General features: G+C 48.0%; 1 long non-coding RNA gene across 1 annotated transcript; it reads right to left on the bottom strand.

Annotated features, from left to right (window-relative positions):
* Positions 1–976: 976 nt before the first annotated feature.
* LOC105548350 lies at positions 977–2,981 on the bottom strand. Its single transcript, XR_001007376.1, has 2 exons — positions 2,901–2,981; positions 977–1,589 (listed from the first exon to the last, which is right to left on the bottom strand). It is a non-coding gene; the product is annotated as an uncharacterized LOC105548350 (long non-coding RNA).
* Positions 2,982–11,338: the final 8,357 nt, after the last annotated feature.

The following is an 11,338-nucleotide window of genomic DNA, read 5'->3' as shown; positions in this document are numbered from 1 at the left end:
GGGCGGCTGGAAGGAAATGAAATCCCCTCTCACTTAACAGCCTAATAAGGATTTGAACCTGAGTCTGCCAGGAATTGTCCGTTTAACTGCTTTCTCAGATGTGAAGAACATGTCTGGGCTTTCAAGCATGCCCCGGGGAGGAGCCGTGACAGGCTGGAGGGGAGGATGGCGCCTCTTGCTCAGGCTCCACCTGCCCGAGCTTCTCTGTGAGCCCCCAGAAAACAGCACCGGCCTGGCAGGGGAGCTAGATGCGTAGATGAGAGGGGGCAGCCGCCCCGGGAGACCAGCGCTTGCGGGGGAAATGATGTCAGCAAGATGCAGCCTCAGCGCAGCAAGGACTCGCTTGAAGACATTTCCAGCTGACCTGGGCAACCTGATCCTCCTGGGAGAGGGGTCCACAGACTCAGAGGAGCCGCACAGCTCGGAGCCCAATCCTGAGGGCTGTGCCCTTAGCCAGACAGACTGAGCTGCATGAAACTGCTTTGTCATTCACACCGGGCCATTCACACTCTCCCAAGTGGAATCCTCACCCCAATCCTGCCGGCAGGTAGCCAGGCCCAGGGCCCCTCTCTTCCTCCTTCCGCCTCATGTGTTCTGCTCAGCCACCTTGGCCTCCTTCTAGTTCTTCAACAAGAGGCTCATCCCCCCTCCCAGGGTTTGCTCTGGCTGCTCCCTCTGCCTGGAGTGCCCGTCCGAGCTCCTCACAGGTGCGGCTTGTTCTGGGCAGTCAGGTGCTTCAGGCTTCCCTGCCCCCTGCCACCAGCCTCCTATCTAATTTCATTCTTGCAGCTGGCCCTTTCCTACTTCGTCTTGTTTAACTCCCTAGCAGTTATTTTCTTCCCTTTCCCTGGAAGGTAAGCCCCCTGGTCATCGTGGGCCTTGCGTGTGTCACTCATGCTGCATCCTCGGAGCCCAGAGGCATGGAGTAGCTGCCCAGTAAATCCTCGCGGAATGAATGAATGATTGACCACACCCATCACATTAAGCCTTATGGGATTATTACCAAGAACGTCCTATTTAATGATGGGGACATGCGGCCCCACTTCCATCCCTGGGCCTTGGTGTACACACCAGAAAGCCCGGGACGGACCACCTGTCCTCCCTACAGGGGACTAACTTGCACAAACCAACGGGCATCAGCACCCAGGGGGAGCAGCCGTGACCCCTGGGTCCTCGGTACCAGCCACAAAGCCAGTTCTGAGTTTGTTCGGAATCCTGCTTAGAATGAAGGATGCGCCTACACTAGAGATCTCTTAATACGACCACCAAACACCATGGGATTTTCAAAGGTAGCTGTCACAGCCACAGTGCACAAGCTCTGTTCCTGGCTTGCTTCTGCCATCTGCTGGCCACTTGATAAAAAGCATCGGGGGATTATTTTCCAGTCTCTCTGATGCTCTTGTTTCCTTGTGCGAGGAACTCATCATCACCTTTCTTGATCTTGACAAGGGCTGCTTGGCAGACCTGTCCCATAAGTAGTGCAATTCGGGAAGATCCTCGACCCCTTGTGGGTGGGGCTGTCATCCGGTCCTGCATCTTATGACTTTACACGTTAAAAACGTTAACTTGCTAAACACCCAATGTGAAACCTGGGAGTAAGGGACAATTATCTTTACTGTCTACAAACAAGGATGTTCAGGCACAGAGAGGCTAAGTAAGTTGTGCAAAGTCACACAGCTACAGAGTTGTGGAGCCGAGATTGGGACTCAGGCAATAAGGCACTTTGATGGCAGGCACCTTGACGGGACACCCTTTACCAACAACCATGCAAACAGCCCAGGTGCTCCTACGACCCCTGATCCAAGGGGTGCCACCAGAGCACCAGAGAGACAGGGATGTGGGAAGAGCAGAGGACAGAAGAGGACACGTGCGTCTAACCACTCGGAGGACAGGAGAAGGTGCCCTAGCCTTCTGAGCCGCCATCTTCCAATCAGGAGGATGGGACCACTGGATACACAATCTTGAGGCTTTCTCGACAGTTCTCTGAACAGGACAGAGAGGCAGGGAAACATAGTGCTTACAGCACAGTCTTTTTGGTCAGACAGAACTGGGTTAAAGATCAGACACTTCCACTCACTCTCAATGAGTCCCTATCTGTAAGCCTAAGCTTCCCTCCTCACACATGATGATTAAAAAAAAAAAAAAAGGAGGCCATGTGCAAAGCCTTTAGCATTGTTTCTGGTTCAGGGTAAGGACTTAATACATGTTTTCTATCATTATAACCACATTAAAGGCTCTGAGAAGCCCTGCAGGAAGGAAAACTACTTGTCTTTATCTCAGCCATCCCCATGCTGGCTGCCCACAGAGCCACCATGGAGCCCGCAGCTCGGTCACCCCAGCAACCCATGTGCCTGGTCCATTCAAACTTTCCCTCACATGGGAGCCTCAGGCCCCACTGGAAACAGACTCAGGAGACAAGCCCAGGTCTCCTGCTCCCAGCTCCCCGCTCTGTACTTCTGCTTCTACATCCATCTACCCCAAAAGCAGTTTTTACAACCCATCAACAAAAGAATTCAGAGACAATTCTCCAAGGCTCCCAAGAGGGAATATTTCCTCTTTGGCTTCTACAGTGCTTATTTGTCAGTTTTACAGACCAGAGGCAATTAAGAATCTAAGGCGAGAAGGCTGTTTTTAATAATTCTGTCATTATTCTCAATTTTCAGCACCACCACACATGAAAAACCCATTTCTAATTTCCTTAAAGGTGTTAAATGGTTTTTGCCCTGTGTTGTAAAAGTTTGCAGTCAGCCAAACTGCTGCGAAGCGGGCTTACAGCATCTGGTCCTGAGCTGTGGGAATGACTTGACCGGGCCTGATCTGCTGGAGCCCAGCTCTTTCCTCAAATGTTCAATTCCCAGCACATGCCGCGCGGGTCACTGTGGATTTCAGGGTGGACTCACAGCGCTGCTGGGTGTTGCAGTCCACGCAATTTCACAAGACTCAGTGCAGGGCACCTCCACCCGCCCAGGCTCAGGCGGGATGTGAACCGGAAACCACTCTTTCCTGCCGGTCAACACCCAGGAACTGATTAAGTAACCTGGTGCCCAGCCCCTCTGACAGCCACAGAGCCAAGAAGAGGGAAGTGAGGCGGCATCCAAGGCGGCCCCTGCAAAGAACTAAGCAAGGCAAGTTCAAGGGGTCCAGGACTCCACAGCAGCTGGTGGAGGGCAGGGAGGGGCATTCCGTTTTCAGGGCATTGAAAGTCCTTGAAAGGAGAAAACTTTGATTAAGAATGACAAGGCCTGGATGCAGAAGGTGGGAGACCCCTGCCCTTAATAACTGTCATAGTTGCCAATGACAACTGTGATAAAGAGATGACTTCCCATGGCACGCACTTGCTGCCCTCCACGGTTCTAGGCTCATCACAGAGAACTCTTCATTTTCATGAGGCTCCATAAGGACATCCCTATTCCTATGATCCTTATCAATATCCTGATGTTACAAATGAGGGAACAGGGACACAGAGATGCTGAGGAACTTGTCTAAAGTCACATCATGGGGACAGAGCCTGGGACACAGCCGTGAGAGGGACAGACAGGCCCTGCCCCTATGCACCAAACCATCTGCTGGGGACACAGAAATCAAACAACTCGTGGCTGCCCTTGTGCCCAGCGCCGTGGGCAGGAGCGAGCTGCTTTGAAGAGACAGCGTGGTGACCTGCCCTGCTGGCCCAGGCAGCATCACACAGCAAGAAGGCGGCTTTGAAGGGTTTTAAACAGAGTCGTGTTCCCACGTCCACAGAGAGAGGGCTGCAAGCCTTTGTGTTTTCCACACTGTGTTACACGGCGCTGGGGTTCACAAACCTGCCCCGGAAGCTGCTCATGGGCAAATGGACGACCATGGGTGGGGAAGGAAATTTCCCTCAAATACACACATGCTTCACCTAGAGCGGCCAAGCTGTTGGTGTGTTTGTGTGTATTCATGTGTGTGTGTATGTGTGTGTGTCTTAGGCCTAATGGTTCATTGAGTTTAAGGATCTCTCAGCTCCCTTTCAGCCCAAATGTTTCGTAATTTGGTGATTAGCGCAATACACGTTCATCAAAATGCACCAATGAGACAGAGACAGGAGAGGATGTTTTGGCAGCAAACAAACATCCAGGAGGCACAGTACACCCCCATCCCTGGCCCCAACCTCAGAGAGACAATCGGGGAAACAGAGGACATTAGTATGAAATGACCAAAGAGACTTACCAAGCAACATCAGACTCCCTGCGACATGTGTGCTGATGGGACAGAGCGGGAGTTATTCTCATACTTAAGAAATAACCAAGCATTTTGCATCCCGAAGCCAATTCCGGTTTTAAATACCTTTCATAATTTTTCTGACTATGGAGGTAATATATCCTCAGGGCATAAAATTTAGAAATTGTAGAAGAGTATTTTAAAAAATCCAACCATTGAGCAATAACCATTATAAACATTTTACTGTCTTCCTTTCTTGTCATTTATCTAGGCTTATACAGATATTTGGGGCTTTTTTCACAAAACTAGGAAAATGTTAAAAAATATATTCTCATATTCTCTCAAGATTTTATTATTAGATTTATCATAACCATAAAAGATCTGAACACTTTTAACGGCAGCATATTATTCCATTTCCATGGAATTACGGTAACGAATCTCCTACTGTTGGGTTTCAGTTGCTTCCAAATTTGAATGTAAATAATTTGGGGGCAGTTCTCATTCCATCAATGGCAGACTAAATGCAGTTGAGGTTTTGCAGGCACACACTGTGCCCAAATTAAAGCCACAGCCCAGGATGTTGGCCGTGGAGAGATGATGCTTTCAACTGTATCAACTCTTGAAGCTGGTGAACCTTGGCTTCTCCCCTTCAGGCACTGGCAGACCTTCTCCTCACACTCTTGGCTCTTTGCTGGGCTGACAACTCCCTACTTGCCCTGCAGGCCTTCCCTGAGCTCTGGGGTCTTCTTTCTGCCCGCTTCCATAGCTCCCCGTGGCTGCCGCATCTCAGCACTGACATCCTACGTGACTCTTTGTCCACACCTACCTCCCTAGACCATGCACCCCTTGTGAGCTAGGTCTTTGTCTTCCACATGGAAGTTCTCACTAACCACTTGAATAAAGGAACGAGTAAACAAATGAATGAACAAACAGTCTAACAGAGAAGGAGCACATGGGCTGACCTTGCAGGGCTCTCAGGCCGAATCCTGGAGGTGTTCTGCAGCGTTTCTGTCTCCCAGCCGCTTTACCTGTTGCTCAGGCTGCTCCTCAGAAGTGGCGCCTGCAGGAAGCACGGGCTTGTTTGTGCTGGCTCCATGTTTGTTTGCATTTAGGATCACAGAGTTTACTCAATTAAGAAACAGAGTGGAGAGGAGGCACCGCCTCTATTTAGCACATGAAACAAAGAGAGGAAAGGGGAAGATGCCTAGGGCAGATTTCTCCCGCTTTCAGTCTTAAATAAATAACCAGTTTCCCGATGCTAATTTTTCCTCTTTATGATCTTGTCCATCTGTGCACAGCGATGAGGTCTGATCCCCTGTGGTCCCGAACGTCACGTGGCAATGACTTTCCAGGCCACGTCCCTATTGTACCAGAACAGCCCACGTGTGTCTTTGTGAGCATGTTCATAGTTAACCTTGTTGATCATTACATGAAGGTATTTAATCCTTACAACAAGCCTGGGAGATAGGAACTCTTACTGTCCAAATTGCACAGACGGGGAAGCTGAGACACAGAGAGGTAAAGTAACTTGCTCAAGGCCACACAGCCAGCAATGGCAGAGCCTAGATTTTAATCCTGACAATCTAACTTCAAAACCTGTACCTATGATCACCAGCTAGCCCTCGATAGCCAACGTGCTGATTTCTCAAGAAATTCCAGCACATTTCCACCATATATAATCAGCCTGTTATTTCCAGGGAATATAAATGCCTTGGGTTTAATTTAATGAAAGCTGTTATCGGAAAAGATACACCAAGATAATTAATTCCTTAAACAATGGAAATGAGGCTGCAGTTGTGTACAATTTTGTTTTTAGCTGGAGGTCTCCCACCTCTGGAAGACGGTGTGCTAGAAAGCTGAGAATCCCAGAAAGAGAATCGGGGAGTGAGTCTGGAGGCTGCACGGGTCTCAGGGTCTTGGAAGGTATGCTAGTGTGTGGGTGCCAGACCCGGAAGGGGGTGCCAAGATCACCTGGACCAGAGCATCCGGAGAGCTGGACAAAGCTCTCAGAGATCCTTCCCTGCTTTGAAATGAGATAACCAATCCAGGGTAGAAGTCCATCCTGGAGCCATGGCAGAGAGAGGACGAGGACCCAGCCCGCCAGCCCCTTTCTGAGGCTGGGACTTCTTGTTACCTCTACAGGATAGTATGATAAAGCCCCCCCGGCACAGGGCCAACTGGCATACAGTAGGTAAGTTCTGCAGGTTCAGAGGTTAGTTTTAGCCTGCTTACCCTTTATGATAGCACCCTGATCCCCCCGCCCCAACTTCCTATTGTGTGAGTCCTGCTGGGTGGGACTCTCCAAACAAGGATCCCACCCTGCCCAGAGGGGAGGCACGTAACCTGAGCAGATCCACTGGACCCTCTTGCTCAAGGTCCCCACCTTTGATGAGAAGACCCCCAAAAGAGTAGAAAAGGTGCCTATTTCTTCTGGCCACAGCCCTGAGGCCTCCTGGACACCAGAGTGCCTAGGCTCTGGTTCTTTCTAGGTCCATTTCTCCAGCTTCTGCCCTAAATTTGTGCATTTCCCCAAGCCCTTCCAGCAAATGCCCTCTCTGCTTCCCTGTTACTCTGGCTATTGCTGACACTCAGGGCCCCTAGCAAAGCAGATGCCCCACAACTGGTTGTTGACAGAACAAACAGCATCTGAGAGTGGGAGTGTGTATCCTCTGCAGCACCCCAGGCCCCAGTCAAGAGCTCTGCTTCTGTTTCACTGCCAAGAGAGCTTGGGAGCGTCTCTGCATCCCACTCAGCCTCTGTATCCCCTGTAAAATGAAAATCATAACAGTTCCACAGGGCAGGAATGTGGCTAGAACAAGGTAATGAAGGTGAAGTGCCAAGCTCAGAACTTGGCACCTGGCATCTGGTACAGACCAATGATGTTCTCTCTCAAGAGCCCTGGGCTGGAATCCCCCTTCTTGAACGTCCTCTCTCTGCAACCTCTTTGAGGCTCTGTGTCTTCAACTCTGAAACGGACACAACAGAGGCCCCCTTGAGGAGTGAGAAGCACGGGAAGTGAAATACATCAACACCCCTGATGCATGAGACACAGACCTTGGCGATTTTTTGAGGTATACCAATAGAGACATGATGAGAAGTATTTTCTTTTTTCTAACTGTCCTTCTATTTCTCTGGTTACATAAAAAGTCTCAGGTCTGCACTCATCTCTATTAAAGACCCCATCATCATAAAGAGAGTGCAGGGCTCAGCTGGGTCCTCACAGGCAATACCATCAACCAGCATTTAGTTCTATGTTTTATGTCATATTGGGTATGGTTTCTTCCCATTCCTAGAAAGTCTTACTAGTTTTCCACTTGGAAGAGAGTTGGAAATCTTACTTTTTTATTTTTTAATTTACTTAATTTTTAATTGTTGTGGGTACGTAGTAGGTATATATATTTATAGGGTTCCTGAAATGTTTCGATCCAGGTGTGCAATGCATAGTAACCACATCATGGAGAGTGGGGACATTCATCCCCTGAGCATTTATCCTTTCTGTTGCAAACAATCCAATTATACTTGATTCGTTATTTTTAAATGTACAATTCAGTTACTATTAACTATAGTCATCCTGTTGTGCTATCAGATAGTAGGTCTTATTCATTCTAATTTTGTTGTACCCCACTTAAAAAATACATTCATTTTAAACAAAAAATTGAGTTGATTTAAAGAAAAATCGGAAGTAAATAACTGTACCAGTGTTAGAAGAACATGGCCAAGATCTTGAAGGTGGCACATACGAGACGGTAAGGAGGCTGGAGATAGTGGATGTAATGCAACAGGAACATGGCAGGTGTGCTGTCACTCCAAGCTGTCATCATTATTATCATTAGCCCCAGTTAGCAGGCCTGGTGTGAGCAAAGGGGCCGGTCTGCACTAACCCCCTTCCGAAAGCTGCTACACTTTGGAAGAATAATCATCTCTGAGGGCAATAGGGATAATTACACAGGGGATCCATGCCACTGTGCCTGGTGATTAATCACTAGCTCTCCCTGACGCTTCCAAGCAACCCCTGCTGATGGGCATAATCAAACTCTGCAACGTGGGTCCTCCCACCAGCCCACAAAACATGCCCCTTGTGGCTCAGACAGATGTTCCTTGGGTTTCAGACCATCGGAAAATAAATGGGCTAATTCATTGCTGCTCCTCTGAAAAACACCGTCCAACCCTGCAATATCCACCAACTCCCTGCTGGCAGAAGTCACCCGCTGCACTGGACACACCAAGAGACAAATGGCATCCTTTGCCTGTGATTGCTTAGTGGACTCCTGGGGTACCAGACCCAGACATGGCCATCAGGCGGAGTTCATTCTCAACCCCACCTCCAGGTGGCACTTTTCATCTGAGACGCTCAGCCCCAGCCAGGTAAGCCCTGCTATCCTTAGCCATGTGAGCCACAGGTAGTAACTAGAGACCTAGAGACAATGTTCATAATACACCTGGGCAGGGGATAAACACAGGCGGGCTCTTGTGATGGTTTGCTTGCATAAAAATGAAAATGAGCCAGGCAGAAGCCTGCAATATGAAGTGTGACTCTGACTGGAGCTGAACAATATTTGACTCCCTTATCCAAAATGTCAGCATCACCACATCTTTTTCCTAATAGAGCTGTGTGCCTATGAGCCTTGAAAGATGATCTGCACTATAATTTGTAAATGTCCAGGAGTCAGTATGTCAATTATCTGAGGACTCCACGAATATGATGAGTGGAGAGAAAGACAAGTACAAAATTGGGATCCAGGCTAGGAACTAGGAGAGACAGGAACCCTAGGGGAGAGAGGAGCAAGAGGGTGAAGGAAGGGAGTGGGAGGTCAGAGAAAGGGAGGAAGAAAAACAAGAAAGAAGGAAAAGAGATGACTCATATATTAGTGAGGACCTCTCTATTGTAAGTCACAACAACCGAAAACAAACTGGATTTAAAAGTAGAAGAATAGTGACTCATGGAACTGAGATATCCAGCAAATGAAGACTTCAGGCAAAACTGGATGCAGGTGTCGAAACAATAGTATCGGCACCCATTGTCCCTCCATCTCGCCACGCTGCTGTCCTCTGCACCTCAGGAAGGCAGGTATGGAGCTAGGCTAGTCTCCAGCAACTTCGGATTTTCACCACCTTACAGACCAGTAACCCAGAGGCAGGAGAGCAACCCTGAAAGACTCTCATTGGCTTTCCCAGGTCATGTGCTCATTGTTGGACCAATCACTGAATCCAGGAACAATGGAGTATTCTGATTGGTCAGCTTGGGACATGTGATTAACAGTCTCAATAGTAACATGGACTGAAGAGGGGAGAAGTTCCCAGCATGAGGTGTGTTAGGCAGATAGAAAAGGCAGAAAGGGAAGAGAAGGAAAATGAAATTTCCTGGACACCTGCTCTCTGTCAAGCAAAATTGAAATCGTTGTTTTTTTCCAATTTAATCCTCATCATAACCCTGCCAGATATGCATTTATATCCCCATTTTACTAGTGAGAAAATTGAAGCCATGTCAGACTTGGCCACCTCCAGCTGTGCAGACATATCAGACAGTAGGATGTGACAGTTGTGGATGGATTCATGCAGCCCCACCTCCACCACACTACCCAGGACTGATGTGTTCATGAGCCCACCTGGGCTGCTGGCCCATGAAACTTCAGCTCCTACCTTGGCTGATCAGTCAGGCAGCAGCCCTGGCTCCAATGCAGCTCATGGACTCTTCAAAGATCTTTGTTACTTGTTACTAAGCAATCATTGACGCACTTACTCACTCATCATGTAAAAATACTTTCGGAGACCCTACCGTATACCAGCTGCTATAATAGGGACCAGGAACACACGAATGAATAAGATACAACCCCAGCCCTCAAGGAAAGACAGGCAGGCAATCAGGAAAATCAGAAACAAACATTTGTGAAAATATTCTGAAGAGGCAAATGCAGGAAGATCTTGATTATGAAGAACACTCCAAAAATGTATCTAATTTGGGGGGGGTCAAACTTTCTAGATAGCTAAGGCCTTAGGTTTTTTTGTTTTTTTGCTTGTTTGTTTTCGTTTTGTTTTTTGTTGTTATTTTTGTCATTGTTGTAGTTTTTTGAGATGGAGTCCCGCTCTGTCGCCCAGCCTGGGGTGCAGTGGCGTGATCTCGGCTCACTGCAACCTCCACCTCCCTGGTTCAAGAGATTCTCCTGTCTCAGCCTCCCAAGTAGCTGGGACTACAGGCACATACCACCACACTCAGCTAATTTTTGTATTTTTACTAGAGATGGGGTTTCACCATACTGGTCAGGCTGGTCTCGAATTTCTGACCTCAGATGATCCACCTGTCTTGGCCTCCCAAAATGCTAGGATTACAGGCGTGAGCCACCGTGTCTTAGGTCTTTAAGAATAAAACTGGCTGCAGTGAGCTATAATTGCACCACTGCATTCCAGCCTGGACGACAGAGCAATACCTTGTGTCTAAAATAAAAATAAACATAAAATAATGGGAGTCCTTCCAGGATAGAAATATTTCTTAACTGTGGCACATACTTTTCCTGACTACCTGAGTGGCATCTGCTGCACCCAGTGGAACCTTCCTTGATGACTTAGGGTCTTCATGGTCAACATGAGTGATGTAATGAACTGAGTGGCCTCACAGTGGACCTGGCTGCCCAGGGGCAAGTGCTGGAAGCACTGGGGGAGGTTACATCTCCCTGTGGGTGAGATCTTGTAGGTATATTGAAAAGAATGTGGGATTCTGCAGAGATTCTCAACAGGGGGTGATTGTGTCCCCCAAAGGATATATGGCAATGTCTGGAGACATTTGTGGTTATCAAAACTAGGGAAGGAGAGGTTGCTGCTGGAGTCCAGTGGGTAGAGGCCAGGGATGTTGCTAAACGTCCTACAATGCACATGATGGCCTCATACAATACAGAATTATCCAGCCACAAACGTCAGTGGTACTGAGCTTGAGAAATCTCAGGCTAGATGGAAATTGGTTTGTTGACAGTTTGAAGAAATAATCCAAGTACATGATTTAGCTTAGTGTATGGCAGATAAGGAGCTGTTAAAATGTATTGCAATATTCACTGCTATTATCTTCATCACCACCATCATAACCATCACTATCATCATTATTATTATCACAGTATTTTTTTCTTATAAAGACACTTCCAACCTCCTGTATTCCATTCGGGCAATG

This window comes from Mandrillus leucophaeus, unplaced genomic scaffold, assembly GCF_000951045.1.
Source record: "Mandrillus leucophaeus isolate KB7577 unplaced genomic scaffold, Mleu.le_1.0 Scaffold41, whole genome shotgun sequence".
Taxonomy (NCBI): domain Eukaryota; kingdom Metazoa; phylum Chordata; class Mammalia; order Primates; family Cercopithecidae; genus Mandrillus; species Mandrillus leucophaeus.
This window is presented reverse-complemented; position numbering and strand designations above follow the sequence as displayed.